Source organism: Peromyscus leucopus, chromosome 5 (genome assembly GCF_004664715.2).
Source record: "Peromyscus leucopus breed LL Stock chromosome 5, UCI_PerLeu_2.1, whole genome shotgun sequence".
Classification (NCBI taxonomy): domain Eukaryota; kingdom Metazoa; phylum Chordata; class Mammalia; order Rodentia; family Cricetidae; genus Peromyscus; species Peromyscus leucopus.
In genome coordinates, this window is record NC_051067.1 from 53,486,676 (window position 1) to 53,509,505 (window position 22,830).

Sequence of the window (22,830 nt, forward strand, 5' to 3'; positions counted from 1 at the left end):
AGTTTAAATATATAGATAATAATATGATTCCTTATGACTTTTTAGATATCATTTCTATTATTTTGTCCTCTTTTCTCCTTCTGTATTTATCTCCCTTTTCACTTCCTAGTTAAACCACCCCTATTTTTTTTCATTTCCCCCTTAAGATTTTTTTCTATCCTACTATTCCCTTCTCTGTTGCTCCTTTCTCCCCACCTCCCTCAACGTTCCTCTTTTACTTCTATGATTTCCACCATTACTCCAGAGTGTACACTTATATCTGAATCTATGGAGCTAAGGGCCTCAGAAGAGAAACAATAGGTGATGTTTGTCTTTCTGAGTTTGGGTTACCTTACTTAGTATCTTCTGTAGTTCAACTCATTTACCAACAACTTCCATGGTTTCATTTGCTTTAACAGATGATAGTGTAAATGTACTGTCATTTTCATTATCCATTCATTGGTTGAAGAACATTTAGGTTGTTTCCACTTCCTTGCTATTGAGACTAGAGAAGCAATGAACATGATATATCAGTACATTAGGACATAGAGTCCTATGAGCATGTGCCAAAGAGTGGTATAGATGAGCAATAAGATAGATTTATTTTTAGTTTCCTGTGGATTCTACACACTGATTTCCAGAGTGGCTGGGCCAATTTTCAATCTCATCAACAATGAATGTGGGTCTCATTTTCACCCACATCCTCTCCAACATTTATTGTTAGATGTTTTGTTGATTTAAGCATTCTGATTTGGGGACAGGGGATAGGATAAAAACCTCTAAGTTGTTTTGATTTGCATTTCCCTAATTGCCAGGGATAAGGAACACCTGAGAAATTCTTAGCAATATTTTTCTTTTGAAAACTCTCTGTTTAGATCTTTATTTCTTAAGTTCTTTATATTCTTCAGAATATTAATCCTTCATTGGATGAATATCTGCCAAAATTGTCTTCCATTCTGTGACTTTCATTCCATTAATTCCCATCTTTAGCTGTGTAGAAACATTTTAGTTCTATAAGGTCCCATTTGCCAATTTTGACCTTAATTTTTGAGCAAATGGAGTCCCACTTAAAAAGACCTTTCTTATACTCAACTTTGTCAACTATATAATGATATAGTTACATGTACTCACTCACTTTTCAGTCTTTGTCTGTCTTTGTGCCAGTAACATATTTTTATTACTGTGGTTCTGTGATTTATCTTGAGACCTCAGATGATAATTCCCTTCACCAATACAAATCTCAATACTAGTTCATCACACTCAAACATTATTCCTCCTCTGCACATCTGTAGATTTTCTACCAAGTTCCCTGTGACTTATGGTGATATTTAATGCAAAACTGATGGTATGTATTGTATTTTTACAAGACCTATTTCATCAATATTTGTTCTTGTGGGAATTCCTCCAAGAGAGAACACTGGTGGTGTCTACCACTAAAATAAACTTTCAATGCTTTCTACTTGACGCTGAAGTATAGCCATGTCCTAATCTTTCCTTAACTAACATATTATTTATTTATATTTTCTTCCTATTCATCCTAGGGGTCCCCAGGTATTTACTAGTTCTTTGCATAGTTACTATTTATGAACTGTTAAACTTAATTTTTCTAATAGTTTTTGCATTCAAAAAATAATGTGAATAGCATACTTTTTTTCTACAATACTTCTTTCTTCTCCTCTCTTATTAGAGTCATATTAAAAAATCACTATTGACCTAATTGCAAAGTTCTAAAACACCATGGAATATAAATAAGTCATGAAAGTGATTGCAATGGTTCCTTTCATTGACAGGCAATACATTTTATAAAATAAATGTATTCAAGCCGGGCGGTGGTGGCGCACGCCTTTAATCCCAGCACTCGGGAGGCAGAGCCAGGCGGATCTCTGTGAGTTCGAGGCCAGCCTGGGCTACCAAGTGAGTTCCAGGAAAGGCACAAAGCTACACAGAGAAACCCTGTCTCGAAAAAAAACAAAAAACAAAAAAATAAATAAATGTATTCATCACCTTCATGTATTTTATCAACATCCCATTCTCCTAACAATTCTGGGGGCTAGGCTTTTTGAATTCATTCCCTTTCACTCAGCATTTCAACCTTTCAGCATACTCTTATGTCTCTGGTGATAAAATGAGAACATTTAAGATAAGTCTTAGTAGCATGCTACATTACTTTGTTTTTTGTTGTTGTTGTTTTGTTTTAATTTCTGTGACCCAAAATGAATAGAAGCAACATTAAGGAAGGAAGAATTCATTTTAGCTCATAGTTTGAGGATACAGTCCGTCATGTCAGGGAAAGCAGGGCAAGAAGAGTGGGAAGAAGCTGGTCACACTGAATGTTCATTCAGGAAACAGAGAGAGGGAAAAGTGCTCAGAGTGCTCTCTCTCTCTCTCTCTCTCTCTCTCTCTCTCTCTCTCTCTCTCTCTCTCTCTCTCTCTCTCTCTCTCATTCAGCCCAGAACTTCTTCCAATGGAAATGTACCATCCACATTTAGAGTAGGTCTTTCCACCTCAGTAAACCATTCTGAAAATAACCTTACAGACACCCTAGAGATATATTTTCAAGGCAGTTTTAAGACCCATCAAGTTGACAATCAAGACTAAACAGTACAAACATCTTTCAACAAGTTAATTTTTTTCCTCAAGTACCTCAAAAATTATTAATTCAATGTTTTTCTTCTCACTAGAAGAATAATCCATCCCTTCTTCTTCAATCTGGAATTAAATTTTTTGTGTGTAAATAGTTGGTGTGATTTCCCTAGACACTAACTTTAGCTTGTCTCTTGGTTATAAAGACATATTCATGTTACCTGTATGTAAATAAAATTATGTATGTATACACATGCATAAATATGTTCTACATATAGGAAAAAGTGATTTTAACTATCTCCTTCCATTGGCAATCAATACAAGCGAAACCTTTATAGGGCTTATTATTTCAAATTTATTTGATTCTTAATAAATAAAGCACAGATGATGTCTACCCCAAGACTTACTTTAGGCATATTATTATCTCATCCTTATGATTTTGACAAGTACAAATAAAATATACTATTACATAAAATTAATCCATACTCTCTGTGGATAAACATTATACTCTATGAACAAAAACTACAATGATGAGAAAAACAGAAATAGTAGTTATTGTCCAAATATATAGAATGTAACTTGACTTGAAGTTTATATAGAAAATGACAATGAATATTTATCAAATCTCAAGTACCATGTAATTGTGAGTAGGTACATACAAAGAAAGCCAAGCTTGAAAAAGCAAGTTGTAGATAATGATAAGCTAAGCTGCTTGATGAACATATAATAATAATAATAATAATAATAATAATAATAATAACAAAACCTAAACATATGTTAGTTGTAGATTATTGTAAAATACAGCTCAAAGAAACTTTGACAAGAGCTGACTGAACTCACTGTAATCATGGACTTTTGGCAGGTCTATAGCCAATGTGAATATGAAAAACCAGCTCCAACTCTGCCCCTCAATCCATTTTTCTCTTCTTTGTTTTGTTTCCTTTCCTTATTATGTCTGTGGATTTTGAATCTTGAAGGTTCTGCTGGCCCTTGAGCAGGCTTTCTTGCATTCTATTAAAATTTATAGTTTCTGATAACAATTTGCAGTAGTAATTTTATCTCTGTATTTAGAGATTAAAAATAGTGTACCAGAATTATCAGAGAAACCTATCCCAGTCAAATTCTCCACTCATTGCTTCACAGCTCCCATTAATCTAAGTAAAAGATAATGGCATACCAAATAAATGTGAAATAATTTAAACAGAGACAAATACTGATGTTAAAATGCTTAGCCACTGTCTTTAGCAATAATGAAATAAATAAAAATGATGACAGAAAATGGAATTGGTTCATGAAGTTTCTCAGTTTTCTGGTTATTAGTGTTAAATGTAAGAAAACATGAAGAGTGAGCTCAGGGAAGACTGACAAGAGCTGGTAAATCTGACGTGTAAAACCTAAATGATAATCCAGGCTAACTTGGGAGATGAAGACTAAAGATCAGGGAAGGGCTCATAAGGCGGGATAGAGAAGTCAACTTTAACTAGTTACTCTCATTTTAAACAAGTCCTTTATTTTTGAAACTGTGAAAACTGGTAGGGAGTTGACTTCAAAGAACATGGCATAGACTAGGATTTGATCATGGGAAGGACTCAAAGTGGAGGATCTAAAACACCATAAAAGAGGAAGTCTTCCATGTCATCCATGATGCTTATATTATCTTAAAGTTTGTGAACCAAGGAAGGAGGAGGGATTTCTAAAGTTCTTCTGTACATGTATAGTGAGGTTATACAAAGGCAGACTCATCACCCTCCCAAGCATAGTGGTTTTCCACAGATGGCGTGAACATCTGACTCAGATCCATAGTGGGCTCATATTGGTAAAAATCTTACAGCTCTGTACCAAACATCATTCTGACCATGGGCTTCTTCTAGAACAAGGGTTCTCAACCTGTAGGTCATGACTTCTTTGGAGTTTGAACAATTCTTTCTCAGGGGTCATGTATCAGATATCCTGCATATCAGATATTACATTATGATTCATAACTAGTGAAATTACAATTATGAAGTAGCAATGAAAATATTTTTTTTGGTTGGAAATCACCACAGCATGAGGAATTGTATTAAAGGGTCACAGATTAGGAAAGTTGAGAACCATTGTTCTAGAAATTATGTATATGGCATATGCTATTCACACAGAAAAGGTCAAAGGCAATAGGCCTAGTCAAAACAGACCACCATGTTTAGAAATTCTGTGTAGGTCCTGAAAATGGCAGATGCTTCCATTGGGTAATGCCAGGTGCCATAGGGAAGAGTACACGCTGCATAATGGGGTGCTGGTGCAGATCACAAGACATAGGGTGCACGGTGAAGTCTTTTACAGAGTTAAAGCAAGAGTAATCGGTGCATGAGCTACAACTAGCCAAGTTTAAACAGACCAGATGCTTCCTTTTCCATTATATTTTTAGTAAATTCCTGTTTGGTTCTGTTGAAAAGTAAAAAAAAAAAAAAAAAGTATCATGGGCTTTTATGTTTTCTGCAGTTCCAGGCTACAGCAAAAGTTATGAAGGCATGCAGTTGAACATTGATCTATAAATTCAATACTAATTCCATAATAGTTTCACAGGAAAAATACTATTTTTTTCTATACTATCAGTAATTTAAGGATGGAATTATCAGGAATTATCTTAGCTATTTTTATGTACCCACCTCTTTACAAAGTGAAGTATGCATTTGGAATTTAGCCCCCTGCATGGCTTTTAAGAAGTCGACACTGGGACTGTAACTTTTTGAAACTCAAATTTTAGATCTACGTGAGCATTTCAACATAGATCACGTTAAATATGACCAGATTTTTTAATGGAAAACTCTTAAGTCTGAATTTGCACCTCTTTTAGCAAATGATACAAAAAAAAGGGGGGAAACTTTGATTTTTTTCAAAAGTATTCAGCATTTTTCTCAGTTTTTTCCTTTCTTTTATTTTTTAACATAAGAGTACCTGTGTCGAGGGATTCAAACACTTGATGACTATTAAACACACGGTAGCCTAGGAAACCATAGCAACAATAGCGTTTTTGGCAATCATGGTAGTGAACTTATATTTAAAACAGCACTTCCGCTCCCCTTATCTAAGCAATTATACTAATTAGATTGAAAAATCCTGACATTTCCAATTAGCATCTATGAAAAAGTGCATATTTGCAAATACAAAAGTTGGTAAAAAGTGATTTTTAAGACTAAAGTAAATTGTTTGACTGTAAAAATCTAGTAATATTATTATCTAGTTTCTTCTATTGTCAAAGTGAAACTATTATTTGTAATTTACAGGTATTAAGTGAAATGTGTTAGTAAAATATTTGGAAAGGAATCATCTCAAGTTGAGCTTAAAGTGAACAAAATGCAGAAGAAAATGAGATTCCCATTTCCAATGGAAAATCTGATGATGGTTGTAAAACATGGTAGCTGTGTGTCAGTGTTCATTCAAGAAGGGTATTTACAGTCCTCTTTGCCTTGTACCCAATGAACTGCAAATACTGAAGGAGAAAATTCAAGATATGCAGAAAATTTATTATTTGTTGTATATATAAATGTTTTATCTGGTTTTGCCTCAAAGTAGTATTTATTTAAAAACAACACCTGGGAATTTATACTTACAAGACTTATTATGATTGTACAAAGCAAACAATCCAAAAAATATTTGAAGGCCATGGGCTCACCACTAAGAGTTTCCACATCTGTACCTACTAACATTAGAAGGATTGGAGAGTGGGTTTCTATCGCATCACAATGTCTATGATACAGAACAACATCAAGAAGAATTCTGTTACCACTAGTAAAATATTGTATTTTTCTGAAAGGCATAAAAATGAGTTTTATTCAATTTAGTTATATTGTGATGAGGCACTAAGAGATCCAGGATGATTCATGGCTCTGGGTAGGCAAGGGAGCTCTTTGCTCTTTTGCACAAGTTAGATCACACTCAGAAGTTTGCAGTCAGCCTTGCACAAACATTAGTAACAGGCTGATTAGCCAGGACTCTTCTTGTTTGATTTCCAGCTGGCAGTTGTATATTAAGGACTATTTCTAAGAGGAGAAAAGAAACATCAATAATGAAATAAACACCATGAATTTGAAGAGAGCAAGGGAGAGGGGACACAAGGGAAGGATTAGAGGGAAGGAAATTATGTAATTATATTTTAATTTCAGAACAACAATAAACAAAACAAAACAAAAAACAGAAACAAAATAGAACTTTAATGTGAGCATAGTTTAGTAATGCTATTGTTGTATACAAGCAGCCGCTATCTGCCATGAGATGTAAAGTTACAATAGTTTAGTATTTGGTGTCTTAAAGAGCCACCTTTGTCTAGACTACTGAGAAAGTAAACTCCAAGAAATTTGGATTCTGCAGGGAAAAGGAAATGGCTGAAGCCTGGTACACCTAGAGGTAGACTGCTATTAGTTTTAGATACTGTATACAATGAAGAATTTAGATTCATGTCAATTGAAGGGGATCTGTTGCTCAGTTCTCAGTTAAGTGTAAACTAAATGTTTATTTTATCTCTGTAGAGTGTTCTCTGACTAGTTATATTCTTCTCCTTTTTGTCATCAAACATATGCATCTCATGCCATGGTCAAACATGGAAATCAACACACACATTGCCTGTGAATTTCTTCAGGAAATCAGCCCATGATTTTCCTTCAATTTATTTTGACATCTTCTGATAGTTGGTTGAATTTGGGTATCCTTCATCAGACCATTGAACAGCAACCTATGAGAGAGTGTGCATGAAGTCATAAAAATGGGCATCTAAACCTCATCTCAATTGCTGTCACCTATAGCCTTTCTTTGTAGTTGTACTGGAAGAGAATGCCAGAAAATGAATATCATTATCTAAATGTAGGAATATGGTATGATTTGTAAGAGTATGGTATGATTTGTCATTAGATAGTTGCAAAAGCATGCTGAATATGAAGAATTATTTGTCCAATGAGTGGTCTAGTTGTTTTATTGGGGTATAACTTCCTAATAGGAGTGTGTGAAGTGCCCAAAGTAAATTCACCAAGAAAGGTAAACAATCTGAGAACACAGTTGAAATGGTAGGATCACAATGTGTACACCAAAAATGAAATTGGAATTAAGAATACAATTGAATGCTTGCCCAATTCAGCTTCTTAGTGCAGAATTTGGGGGTAAGAAGAGGTACTTGATAAAGTTTGCCAAATTCCTATTCAACCATAAACTTTGGATGTCGATTCTGAAGCTATCAGGAGGCATTGTTGCACTACATATTAAATCTCATTATTTGAAAGCAGTTTATTTCTCACTTGTGATGTATTCATCACAGGGGCCATTTGGAATATTCCTAGTCACCATCAAAGAAAAAATAGGCATCATGGAAAATTATAAACTGGCTCATAAATTTCCAAAACCTCACCATGTTTTCCACATAAATGCACCTGACTCTAGCTGAGCACAAAAGTTCAAACTTACCGTGCTCCCAGAAAGAAAGCTAACTGTACTTGAGCTTCCTTTAAGGGACACAAAAATATAGCAGTCAGTAGAATAATGATGATGGGATGGCCAAACACCCTAATAGTTGTGCCAGAAACCCCATCCAAAGACTGAGGAATATGGATGCAGAGATCCACGGCTAGGCTCCGGGTGGAGCGCTGGGGGTCTAATTAGCGAGAAAGAGGAGGGTTTATATGAGCGAGAATTGTTAAAACCAAGGTTGGATAAAGCACAGGGACAAATAGCCAAACGAATGGAAACACATGAACCATGAACCAAAGGCTGAGGTGCCACCAACTGGAGCAGGCCCTCTGAATAGGTGAGACAGTTGATGGCTTGATCTGTTTGGGAGGCATCTAGGCAGTGGTACCAGGTCCTGTGCTCAGTGCATGAGTTGGCTGTTTGAAACCTGGGACTTATGCAGGGACGCTTGGCTCAATCTGGGAGGAGGGACTGGACCTGCCTGGACTGAGTCTACCAGGTTGATCTCAGTCCTCGGGGGAGGCTTTGCCCGGAAGGAGGTGGGAATGGGGCGTGTGCTGGGGGTAAGGGGAGGGGGGCAGGAAGGGGGAGAACAAGGGAATCCGTGGCTGATATGTAGAACTGAATGGTACTGTAAAATAAAATAAAAGGAAAAAAAAGAATAATATGGATAAATACAGAGTTTATATGCTGAAGTATAAACCACTTGAAAGGAATACTCTGTCTATAACAGCTATCTTTATATCCACTGTATTTTACAAAGCCTGACACAGTAACTTATAAATTCTTTAGTAAAATACGTATTAAGGATAAGTTAAAACTGAACAAGTATTTCATATTCATGTACTCTTACAGCAAACAAACATTTCCTCTGAACAAAAATGTTGAGTTGTATCCTATTAATAAGCAGAAAAAGACACAATCAATTTTACCATTAATATTCTTCAAGTGCCCATGAGCCAGTTACTCTGAAATTTCACCACTTAGTTTTTCTTTTCTTTTCTTTTTTGCAACTCTTTTCTACATGATCTCATTGTAGTCTTCAAAGGGTTATTATGCTCTTTTCTTTCTTGCATTTAGCTTTAGGGAATGTGTAGTAAACTGAGAAAGAATGACAAATTTCATTCTTGAAAATAAAGAATATAGATGCATGTTCATTAATTAAGAAGATAGAAGTGAGAATTCATAATGTATTTCGAGAAATTGAGGAAGCTTTCATAATAAATTAGAAAAGAATTTGATAAATAATCTAAGACAAAAATAAGGAGTATACATAGTTTGGGATTTTTGTTTGTTTGCTTGCCTTTTTTTAAAAAAAATGTTTTTGAGACAAGGGTCTAAGTATGTAGCTCTAGCTGTCTGGGAGCTCTCTATGTAGACCAGGCCGGCTTTGAACGCAGAGAGATCTGCTGCTTCGGCTCCCTAATGCTGGCATTAAAGATGTACTCCACTATGCCAGTTTTGTAAAAGATGTAGATAGTTTAGGCATACAACATAGGTAAAAATTCATAAATTATTTGTTTCTAATTGTGAACTATATTTTAAAATTCAACATTTTCTTTTTATTTAAATTCTAAGTTTTATTATTGATATTGTATTGTTTTTATTTATTCTTCTTTCACAAAATACATCCCTACAGTAGTTTCCTCTCTCTCCACTCCTCCCACTTCTCCCCCTCAAGATCCAGCTGTACCACCCTTAAGACTGTATTTTGATTACAATATTTCTCCCTTCCCTGTCACCTTCCATACTCGGCCATATACTCCTGCCCACTCCTGGCCTCTTTTTTCATTAATTGTTATACCATGAGTGTATTTACATATAAATATATATGTAAAAATGTCATATATAAATTGTGATATCATTCATATATGTATTTACACACACACACACACACACACACACACACACACACACACACACACAGAGTCCCAAATATAACCTGCTGGGTCTGTCTAATGTTACTTGTATGTATGTTTTCACGGCAGACCATTTGTTCCAGTTTTTATTGAAAGCTAATTCATAAGTTATAAACAAGCTACATTTATTTGCATATAAATGTTCTTTTTCTTGTTTTATTTGAGAAAAATGATTGTTCACAAAAAAAAGACAATCGCACACAACTCTCAAATTCTTATTTTCTGTATTCTTGAAAAGATTTCTCTGTGGTAGCATTATTAAGATATGGACACTTATGCTTGTATAAAGGGATTTTTAATATTATGGGAAATTAGAAATAAAGACTTACCTGTTGAGAACACATAATTATAATTATGCGTAATTGTATAATTATAAAATAAAGTGATAGGAATAAATCTGACTACTCAATTCATAATACTAAATATAATTGTTTTTGTGAGAACCTTACTTGGCATTTAGAATTTTGTTGATCACAAAATTAATTAACCTGCTCATTCACTAGAGAATAATAAGAAACTAAAATACACCACACAATAAATTAGAAGATCTTATTAAAGTATGGTCTTTGTCACTTTCCCATAAAAAATCTTAACTTTTTAAAAGAAACCAGAAAATGTTTTCCTGTAGGTTCTTAGGGGAATTAAAAGCATTCTTGAGATTTTTAGAGGCTGGCTTGACCCAACTCTATTAGTTGCAGACCCAGTACAGGAACCTATAATAACATATCTGGGACAACAGTGGTGCTTTCATGAGGCAGAGTTGTGTGAGGTACACAAAACTTTGCCAGTGAGCGTATAAAGCCACTCAGATTCATCACTAAGCAAATCTGCAAATCTTTAAGACCACTTCCAGTGTGGGGATCCATACCTTGAGTATGCACATTTTAAAAAGAAAACTATGATTTGATAAATGAGTCTTTTTCCACTGTTTGATTTTATAACTTCATGTACTGGCCATGAAGGGGTATGAGTTTAACAAATTGCTAGAATATTACAAAAGTTGATACATCTCATTAATTATATGAAAGAATGGGAGTCACTATTTATAGAAATAATAAGATAAAAGGTAGATTTTTGAATCTACTAAAAAAAGAGAGAGAATATGGATCTGATAAGAAAAAAGGGAGATTATTGAATCTACTTTAAAAAGGAACTACATGTTTTAAATAGAATAAATAATGAAAATTTTTTGAATTTGTCAAATGTTAATGGACTGGACATTATATATATATATATATATATATATATATATATATATATATATATATATATATAAAATGGAGGGATTTTTTTGGTCTGGATCTGTCAAACGTTAATGGAATAGACACTGCTATGTAATTCTTGACTATATATATTGTATATACTTATTGGACATAGTTTTTTATTAGTTATAATCTTTTTAAAATTTTAGACAAAAAATGGGAAATGTGGTGATATTGTGTTCCCCAATATATTGTGAACACTAATAAACTTATCTGGGATCACAGAACAGAACAGCCATTAAATATAGAGGCCCAAAAATGGTGGCACACACACCTTTAATTCTAGCATTCTGAAGGTAGAGATCCGTCTGGATATCTGTGAATTCAAAGCCACACTGGGAACAGTCAGGCATGGTGACATATACCTTTAATCCCAGGAAGTGATGGCAGGAAGCAGAAAGGTATATAAGGCATGAGGACCAGAAATTAGGGTCTAGTTAAGCTTTTAGGCTTTTGAGCAGTAGTTCAACTGAGATCCATTTGGGTGAGAACTCAGAGGCTTCCAGTCTGAGGAAACAGGATCAGCTGAGGAACTGCTGAGGTGAGATAGCTGTGGCCTGGTCTGTCTCTCTGATCTTTCAGCGTTCACCCCAATATCTGGCTCTAGGTTTGTTTTTATTAATAAGACCTTTTAAGAGTCATGATATAACTATTGCCATTTCTATATACAGTGAAAAAAATCAAAGAAACCATAAAGTTCTTAAATTTTTAAATTATGTCATTAATAATAAATACATTCATTTCTTCTCTGAAAGTGATATATATGATTTGTTCATTTGCAAAGAAACTCCTTTGAAACACAGTCTGAATAGCAACTATGGGTCAAACTTCAGGTATTCTGGGGTGGAGGTTGTGAATTTCATTCAAAATTGAAAAGGTACATGTAAAGGTTAATATTTATTGTTAACTTGTAACAAAGATATCACAAATTGGGTATACATTGATCGATATTAAGTTAAACTGTTTACTTGGTCTCTGATTCAGTTTTCAATTGAAAGAAGACAAAATATCCCTAGATTCAAATACAGTTTTAAAGAATTATGAGCTGAAAAATGGCCTGATACAGTCTTGAAGAAATAAAAAAGATTTTAAAATTACCTTCCCAAGTGAAAAGGAATAATTTTTTTTTTTTGTGAGTAAGAATGAATTACAGACTACAGAGAGTTTGACCTTCAAAGATGTGAAAGATTTTTTTTCCTTCTGGCAGTTTTATCAAGTAAATCTATAAATCAAATTTAAAAGACACAGCTTTACTCAGATATGTAAGAGTTCAGCATGTGAACTCACACACTTCCTTCCTGTAAAACAACAAACCTTGTCTTCATCTTAGAAACTAAAAGAGAGAATTTCTAAAAAGAAAGACGTGATATTTGAAATGCTACAGAAGTAACTGTGAGTTTTAAAAGTTGCATTTAGTATGAGAGAAGAGATTCAAGACTGGGAAGGAATTGATCTAAATGAGGTGAATATGCTGAAGCCCTCTAGAAAGAATGCCTTCAAAAAATTGATTAAAATTCAAGCAAAAGGACAGTCAGCCCAATATAGGAACAAACAAAAAATAAGTTTAAAAGGATGTGACTAAATGCCTCCTGAGAGCCTCAAAGGAAGAGGACAGCACTTAGAACTGTAACCTCTGTTAGAGAAATGAAATGAATAATTGTAGCCCATTATTCAGGAAAACTTGGTAGCTGTATATTTGAAAAATTTCCTCTTAAGGGTCAAAGATTTCATAAAAGAAATACAGTCAGAATACAGAAACTAGGAATATACTACTCCATACTAACATAAGCTATTACCTACTCTTAGAATAAGCCTTCATTTGCAAGGAGGAATACAAAATTACAGAACAGAATATCACAAGTCTTAACACTATAACATTAACCTACTGTTTTTTTCTGTCTACACATGTCTTGCTTCCATTTGCTTCTTACCTCCCATCACCTTAGCTCACTACTCACTGGTTTCTAGATCCCTGCTCTTGAAAACAGCACACCCCAGTAATTCAGAATGTTGTTTTACAAGAAAGCATGACTGCTATCCAATGGGTGTATCAGATCCTTCCAAAGGCGTACATTACTTTTTTCTAGTGTGTCATCAACCTTATTTCACATGACTCCTCAGGCTGTCCCTGTGATCTTATCATGTTCCATCTATCTGTTACATAATCCTGAGTGATCCTTTCTACTGTAGCACAAATACCCATGTTGACTTTTCAAATCCTATTTAATCCTTTGACAAGGTGTGACAATAATTTATACCTCATATCCAAACTAAGATACATATACTTTTACACATAATGATGTCTATCTGTCCTTATTCAAGACAGCTCCAAGAAAGGCACTTCTGTGTCTACACTAAATCACTATAATTTCTACCCTGAACAATAACACTAATAAGAAGATCTCTTATTCACTGAGACTTTGAATGTTTGTGTTTGTTGTCAATAGAATAAAGTGTTAACTGACAAACTAAAAAATGTCATTCCTACAGACTTAGTTGTGTAGGAGAGAAGAAATAACCATAAAAACAATGATTTTCTATTATATATTTCAACATACACTGTCAGAGCTGACATATAGTACTAAGGTTCATGTAACAGAGAGAAATTCAAGTGTTCAAGAGTACCACATGAAGTCACAAAGTAAAAATGGAGATACTGACATGACCAAATTGTTTTGGGAAGAGGATTCATCAAAGGCAAATACTTTCAGATTTTAGGACACAGTATATGATTGATAAATCACAGATGATTGAAATTATTTGCAGAGTAAGATAAGCATACCCAGTGAGGTTGTTATCTTTTATGACTTCAGAATAAGAAACAGGAAAGATTTTAATACATACTCATTGACTCATGGCTTAAGTTTATTTCTATCTTCAGATTGACTGCTGACCAATGTCTTTTTTCTATTTTTTTTACAGAACGTTTTACTCTCTTTCTTTCCAGGCATGTCACTGGTCATAAATTGTTTGCCTTGTTTCTCTTGATTTAGGAATTCAGTTAAAAATTATGTAAGTTTAGCCCAAGAGCTGATATTGGGCGATTTTATGTTTATTTTTACTAACAGAAATGTCCAATTCATCATCCATATGTAGTATGCCCTTCAAAATCTATTATATGCTACATTATATATGACATTTTAAAATGTTTATCTTGTCCTCAGTTAGATGTAATCTCTTTAGTTATGGGAATGAAATTCTTTTTTCTTTACCCTTTTGCACCTAGAAAGGGCAAAATAGCATACATTCTTACTACTGAAATATTTCAAGTAGCTACTGAAATACAATTGAGTTAATGAACTTTTCAACAAAAAAGTCATTGAATTTGACAATCTGTTCTTATGGCTTGCTCTTGCCTTTGACTCCACAATAGTTCTAGAGTCAGAGGTGGGAGATGCTTACAAATATTTGTCAGCTAAAGGGTTAAGTGAGAAAATGAAGTTGTAGTCAGAGTCTTTCTCTAGACACAGGAAAGGACTGATAAGATATTCTATCCTAGATAGTCAGGAATTATAAACAATGACCAGAAAACCCTGACTAAATCACTGTTACCTGCCACTGTACATAGATTTGGAATTTGTAGTCAGTGCTCTGAGAGCTGCATATACAGCTCAGTTAATAATGTATCCTCACCTGCAGAAATTCCTGGACATGGTAGTACACTTCTGTAATCTCAGCACTTTAATCTGTAATCAAGCCAAGTGTTCGTTGTCATCTTTAGCTACATAGAAATTTTAACCTACTCTGGTATATATAAGACCCTGTCTAAAAGGAATTAAAGTAAGTTGGTATAGCTAATAAAGAAAAGATTAGTGTTCTCATAAGTAACTAAATTTATTTAATGTCTTACTTGATGACCCTTATGATACTTAATTGTTTTACCTAACTGCCTCTGTGTTCATTGAAGGAAATGACTTGGTGAATTTCTGTGATAATATCATAATACAATAATCCTATTAGAGATTTACTCTCTGAATAAACTGGAGAATGAAAATTATGGACATGAGCTACAAATATTGATGAAAAATTAGTGATTGTGTGATTCATTCTGATCGTGTACCATTGTCTAACTAATGAAATCTAACTTTCTTTTCAAAATTTTTTCAACAAAATTTTATTTTTAATTAGATTACAAAGCCTGCTAGATATTATAATAAATTAATTTTTCCTTGGGAGAATGAAGATACTTCTATGACATAATAAACTAACAATTTCAATTTGTCACTTTTGGTTTTAATAATTAGAGTCAAATAAAATAATATAATATTTACATAACTGATGTGATTTAACTGCTAGACAGAGTGGCATTTTGAAAAAAATCACCTTATGTGTCTAATATAACTAAGTGGCTTCCTGTATGATATAATACAAAGCACAGTGGCATTTGAAAACAGAGTTCCTAATGGCATTATTAACAATTATTGAGTCTTTGCTTTGAGATGGTGGTTGGATTAATGACTAGAGTAGCAGGGTCTCATTGTTACACCCCTTTGAATTGAATAAGTGAAAAATCATACTGCATGGAATCATAATTTTACAGACATTTGCCCATCTCTAGAGATACTGATATTGTGTTCCCTATTCAGGGAGCTACACACAGCACAGGAGAAACTTTCAGTCATACCAAGACAAGATAAACCATGAAGTTAGCATCTGCAGTGTTTACAACAAATGTGTTTTAGGCTCTTTTATCTATAATGTCATCCAGGAACTCTGATATTTTCTTGTTTATGAGTAGTTTGAGAATTGTACATCTATCATGTTAAACTCTTTCATCTTATATCAAAGGTGTATGTGACTGAGCTTAAAAAATAAATCAAGTAAGTGCTTAAGGGACCTGTTGAGCAATGCACTATTACAAACAGATCTTTCTTAGCAGGATTATAAGCAACATTAACTAACAAGCATGATTTGAGGATCAGTAAGATGGCTCAACAGGTAAGTGTGCTTGCTGCTAAGCATGGTGAACCAAGTTCAAGCACCCAAATCTATACAGTGGAAGAAGAAACCGAGTTCTGTCAAGCTGATCTCTGATATCTACAAACTCACCATGACACTTGTTTACACCCACCCCCACACACCTAATAAATGTAAAAATAAATGAATAAACAAAAACCTTCAAGGTTTGAAATTCTGTACACTGCAATGTCAGTGTCCTAGAACTTTGTCACAATCTTCTTGTACAGACACCTGTTGGCCTTGACATCACTGTGATCACGAATATATCCTTGCCTTTATCTTCTTTGGGACAACTCAGCAGTTAGCAGGATTAAATTATGACATCGTGGTCAAAATTATTTCTTCTGAACATGTTTGGACTGCTCCTAGAATTACACAGTGTCTTGGGTTAATGAGTTGTTTGTAATATGTATTTCGTGGTTAATAGAATCATAGATACTTGATCACAGTGCCTTGTTGAACACACATACACACACACACACACACACACACACACACACACACACACAAATGCAAGTTTGAAGACGGAATACAAAAATATATATACTTACTATCCACCTTAAGAATGAATATTTTCAGCGTGGTGGTGGTGGCACACACCTTTAATCCCAAAAGCACTTGGTAGTCAGAGTCAGGTGAATCTCTGTAAGTTCAAAGCCAGCTTGGTCTACAGAGCAAGATCCAGGACAGGCACCAAAACTACACAGAGAAACCCTGTCTTGAACCACCCCCCCCCCAATAAAAGAATGAATATTTTCATTGACTTTTTTTCCCTGTCAGTCATGTTTGGATCTCTCCTAGGTCTCTGGGCTATCCAGCATCTGGTTCCTGGCCATTCAGACAGTGTTGGGCATATTTTCCCTCTCCTGTTCTGGGCCTTAAATTGCAGGTAGAACAAATTGTAGGATGAAGACTTTCTGGCTAACTCTCAGTCCCACCACTGGAAGCTTTGCCTGGTTAGAGAGGATGATGTGTTCAGGATCCATATTCCCCATTACTATGAGTCTTTGCTAGGATTATCCTCGTCAATTTCAGGAAATTTCAACTACACTATATTCTTCTATACTTGTAAATTGGTCATCAGAGAGGTTTCATCCAGCAACCGATGCGAACAGATGCAGAGACTCATCACCAAATACTAGGTGGAGCTTGGGGAACCCTGTGGAAGATGGGGTGGGGGTGGGGGTAGGGCATGGGAGTGTAGGATGCAGAGTGGTTGAGGATACCACAAGAACATGGCCCACAGAAACAATTATGCGGGACTCATAGGGGGCTCACAGTTACTGCAGTGATAATCTCAGAGCCTTATGGGTCTGAACTAGGTCCTCTGCACTTATGTTAAGATTTTGTAGGTTGATATTCTTGTGGGACTCCTAACAGTGGGCGCAGTCTATCTCTGATTCTTTTGTCTGCTTTTGGGATCCTTTTCCTCCTATTAGGCTGCTTCATCACGCCTTGATATGCGGGTTGGTGCCTAGTCTTATTGTTATGCCGTGTTCAGTTAATAATCCTGGGAGTCATGCTCTTTTCTGAAGAGAGATAGAGGAGGATTGTATCTGGGGGGAGAGGTGAGGTGAGGGAAAACTGTAGTTGAGGTGTAATGTATGACAGAAGAATGAATGAATGAGTGAATGAATGAATGAATGAATGAATGAATAAGTGCATATTTAAATAATTTTTTCAAAGGCAGAGAAACAAAAATGTAGGTAAGATTTAATTGTAACTATTATTTGTTAATTTCATACATGCATACATATGTGTGCATTGTATTTTGAGCATATCCAACCTCTTTACTCTTACCATCTTATCCTAGAAGCTTAACTGTAAAACGTTATTTAAAATGTTAAATTATATATCTATATATTATACTGCAATAAAAGTTTTTTAAAAGGTGCTTTAAAAATGTAGCTAAACTGCCTTAGTCATTGTCCTAAAACATTAGGTTTTTCAATTATCAATAACACAAATAAAAGCATTGAAAGAAAACATACAATTAAATTAAACATACAATTAAATTATAACATACAATTTTAGAAGCTAATTTAAAATTTTTATTCATATATATGACACAATACAAGAGAGTATGAATAAGTATTTTAAACAGTTAAAATACTTCAAAGCAACCTATTCATAAACTGTTCAAGTTCATAGTCATGTATTATTACACTATAAATTATGTCTTCTTGTTCATATTTCATATGAGAGCTCAAATTACACATAAAAGTGAAAAACTAACAACAGCAAAAAAAAACAAGGGACCTAGATGTCAAACTACTAACAGAATTCCCAACACATTTTCAGATTCTTACTGCCTGAGCATATTGTTTTTGTTAAAAAATAACACCACTCAGAACACACACTGACTTTAAGGGAAAATATTGGTTTTCTTTTCTGTTGGTGTTCAAATCAATAAATAAAGATATAACTGAATGAAAGTTATAAAATTGACACATTTTCCAGTATTTAATTAATTATTAAAATCACAATATTAATAATGCTTTTATTGCATGTCAGTATTTGAGATACAAGGTCCGATTTAATTTTTAAAAATTTTATTTATACTTATGTTTCTCCTTTTTTTATTCATTTCTCTCTTCCCACAATATTTCAGTTTGTATTGTATGAAAGACCTTGTCATTGGGTACTGTAAAAAAATAAAACAAAAGTGAAAAATGCTCTCTATTTAACATAAAGATGTTCCAACTAATTCAGAGATTTCACAGCTTCCTTTCTGCTTCTTTCTTTTTTTGATTTCTCCCTCCATCCTATGTCTCCTTCTTTGAATGAAACTTTTTTTATAAATCATATATATCAAGAAGTTACATAGAGAGAGAGGGAGGAAGAAGAAGAGGGAGAGGGAGGGAGAGAGCCTGCACATCCATCTACAAAATTCACTTTTTTTCCTTGGGAAGACCAGAACAAAAGGAGACACCAATTGCCCTTGAATGCCACGTATCAGAAATGTGTTCTGTGTAGGCTGGCAGTAATTCCTTTGCTGAGTCTACATTTTGTCTGACATTTTGCCACCATTAGGAAAACATTATTCTTTTGGTTGGTATTTGTTCAGTCAGTGGTATACTCAGTGGTGCTTGAGTTATATGAGGCAACATCTCTTCTGGGTGGCTTATGCTAAATTCCTATCAGGGACTTTTAATTTATACACAACAGAAACAAGTGACTAAATCCTCAATGTTCTACCATTTTATGAGATAAAGCCTTATTCCCTATTCATTGTGTCATGCACAGCAATCTACATTTGTAGTAAAATATGCACTCATGTACTGATCCTTTGGCTGAAATGGCTTCACACACTTTGTTATTTCCAATTTTATGTTCAGAGTAAATATGTCTTAATTTAGGGATTTGTTTTGGTAGGACCATTTAGATATTACTGCTGAGAATAGTTATGTATATTTTTGTTTTAGATTACCTAATTCAAGTGAATGTATTGACAGTTCTAGATTAAATTTGTACCAAATTTTCCCAAATAGTTTACAATGTATGTAAAAATGTACGTAGGCTTAATATATATATATATACAGTTATATAAACAAACAAATAGATAGCTTTTAAAATTAAAGTCTTTAAACAAATAGTAAAGGTAATAAGCCACGTAAAGATGGCTATCACACAGAGAATCTGGATTATGTTTTCTTTGATATTGGTGACAAAAGAAAAACACTTGATTGTAAAAGCTGTTGAGTTATGCCAAAACGTATATTTTAAAGGTAATGACTTCAAAATTTGGATATAAGGATATGTTGCTTTGGAAAAGAGGTTTTGTTTTTGTTTCCACAGAAAGTCAAAGGCTATGTATTTGGTCCAGATTAAGATACATCAGGTTTGACCAGCCAAGACCCCCTGAAAAATCTCTGATGACACCATGGCCCAGATAATCTAACATCCAAAATGGTTTCAAGGCAACTGGCTCACACAGTACAGCCTCACGGACTACCCCATAAGCCTAAAATTTTCTTTGTGTCCCCATAAAATATAGCCCCTCCCCCAATCAGGAAGTAGTAAGAGATTCAAGCCCAAATTCCCAAATATACCAAGCTGGCTTTGGAGAGGGAATTGGCTCACTCCCCCTCTAAACCCAGGCATATTGCTTAAAAAAATGGTTAACAGATTCTTGTGTCCCAAATCATAAGAGCCTTCTGGTATGGGACAGAAAAAAAACAATATTTTTGTTTAAACCAGGTTGATTATAAATACAATCTCTTTCTGAAGTAAAAAAGGGTATATGACATAGATATATAGGATATAGATAGGATAGGATAAAAGGGTAGATTAATGAACCTACTGTTAAAGAACAACTTGTTAAAAATGTTTTACATTTGGTATAGATTTTAGTTTATGTTTAAAATGTTTTATATTGGTATAGATTTTAGTTTATTGATACAAGTTTAAACTTAATTTTATTATACTGTATATATATATATATATATATATATATATATATATATATATATATTTCTATTCTCGTTTGAGGTATTATGTTTATGTAACTCATTTAGATTAAAATGGATGATTAAGAAATAGATTAAGAATTATTCATCTATGATAATCATACTTATAGCCATGTTAGTTAAGTCTTCTTGGTATACATAGATATATTTCAGATATATAAGTAATCTTCAAATACTTCAAAGACCCAGAGAATATGGCATTTAAATAACTTAGAATTCTGTTGATGTGAGACATAATTGCTCCTGGCTGCACCAATTTGATCCCGGGAGAATGTTGGGCTTCTAAGAAATTTCCATTTGGAAGTTTGTCTTCTTGGCACAAAATGACCTACTGGTCAAAGAACTGCCCTTGCCTCAACTGCTGACAGTATGAATGCTGTCCTTTCTGGACAAGCAGGACATAAAAAAGCGACCACTGTACTCGGTCAAGACAGGGTAAGATGGTCTTTCAAAATTCCTGCTTCTAAAAATGGTCTGTCAGATACTCTAGGCATGTAGCCAATTGGAATGCACCAACAATGCTGAGAAACATTAGGTGACTGTCCAGGCTGCCAGCTGTCTCTGTCTACCCTGCAAGACTCCCAAAAGTTGTTTGCATCATTCTCCCATTTCTCAGGTAGTATTATATCCTTCTGAGACCTTTGATGTGGTTGAAGACTATATAGTTATAATTTCCTCAGTAATGATAAAAGATGGGTTAGATATAAAACCTTAGACTCACAAATATAAGATAGATAGGATATATTCTTTAATATTGTAGCTGTAAGTCTTGCTTAATAATTGTTTTGTTATATGAAATTTTACTATGTTAAAGTTAAAACCTTCCTTTTTGAAAAAGAAGCTCTCCAGCCACAGTAACTCATCATATAAACACACAAATAAAAAAAAAACCCACAAGATCATCTCATTAGATGTAGAATGATAAAGTCCTGTAGAGAGACTAGGGGTAGAAGGAACATACTTCAACATAATAAAGGGAATTTACAGCAAGCTTATAGACAACATCAAATTAAATAGAGAAAAACTCAAAGAAATTCCTCTAAAATCAGGAACAATGTGGGGTTATTCACTCCCTCCATAACTCTTCAATGTAGTACATGAAGTCTTAGCTAGAGCAATAAGACAACTGAAGGAGATAAGGGGATACAAAATTGAAAAGGAAGAAGTCAAAATATCATATATATATATATATATATATATATATATATATATATATATATATGAGATTGAAGATAGTGAGAGACACTAGAGATTGAACTTGTGTGAAGATAAGGCTGGAACAGTAAATCTATATATGTTGGACTCCGCAAAACAGGATATGGAAAATAATGGACTCAACTGACCAGAGATTAAACTCATGGGAAAATAAGACTTGAACAATAAATCTGAATGTATATATCCTGGGCTCAGCAAAAACAGGATATAGGGAGCAAAAAAATTATGTCTCTGTAGATATCCTGCATCCTCTTAGCCATTAGTAACCTCGTGCTTAAAGTTCAGCCAGTAACTTCAAAGAAATACCTCACCTCTAGCCCCTTGTCCAATCCTGAGGTATGTAACCCTCTGAATGTAAACCTTTCCTATGTAGACCCCTTGAAGTGAGTGCTCTGGGCCTTTGTCCTTTCCTTGTGGTAAGGGGGTGTTAGACAAGGTCCCTGCCTGAGCTTGAATAAAGAAATCTTTTGTTTTTGCATCAGAAGTCAGCTCCTTGGTGGTCTAGTTGGGGGGGGGGCGAGGGGTCATGCAGCAGGCATTACAACATCATTGTATTTAGGCCCTCTATGAGTGACATGAACTAGGAAGGTGCTCTTAGCTATATTTATAATCTCTTCTTAAGCTTTCTCAGGTCTTATGTAGAAACTCTTGCCATCACATGTGGGCACCATTTGTAGCTAAAAGTTTTCCTGTGTCGCACCTGGCCCCAGGTCAGGACAAATCTCTCACCCACCAGTCCTGCAGCTGCTCAGACCCAAACAAACACACAGGCTAATATTATTTTTAAGCTATGGCCATGGCAGGCTTCTTGTTATATAGTTCTTATATCTTAAATTAACCCATTTCTATAAATCTATCAGGTGGCTTGTAGCTTACTGGTACTTTTACATCTTGCTTCTCATGGTGGCAGCTGGCAGTGCAAACTGGATATCTACATGCAGAACACAAATAGATCCATACCTATCACCTTGCATAAAAATCAATTCCAAATGGATCAGAGACTTCAACATA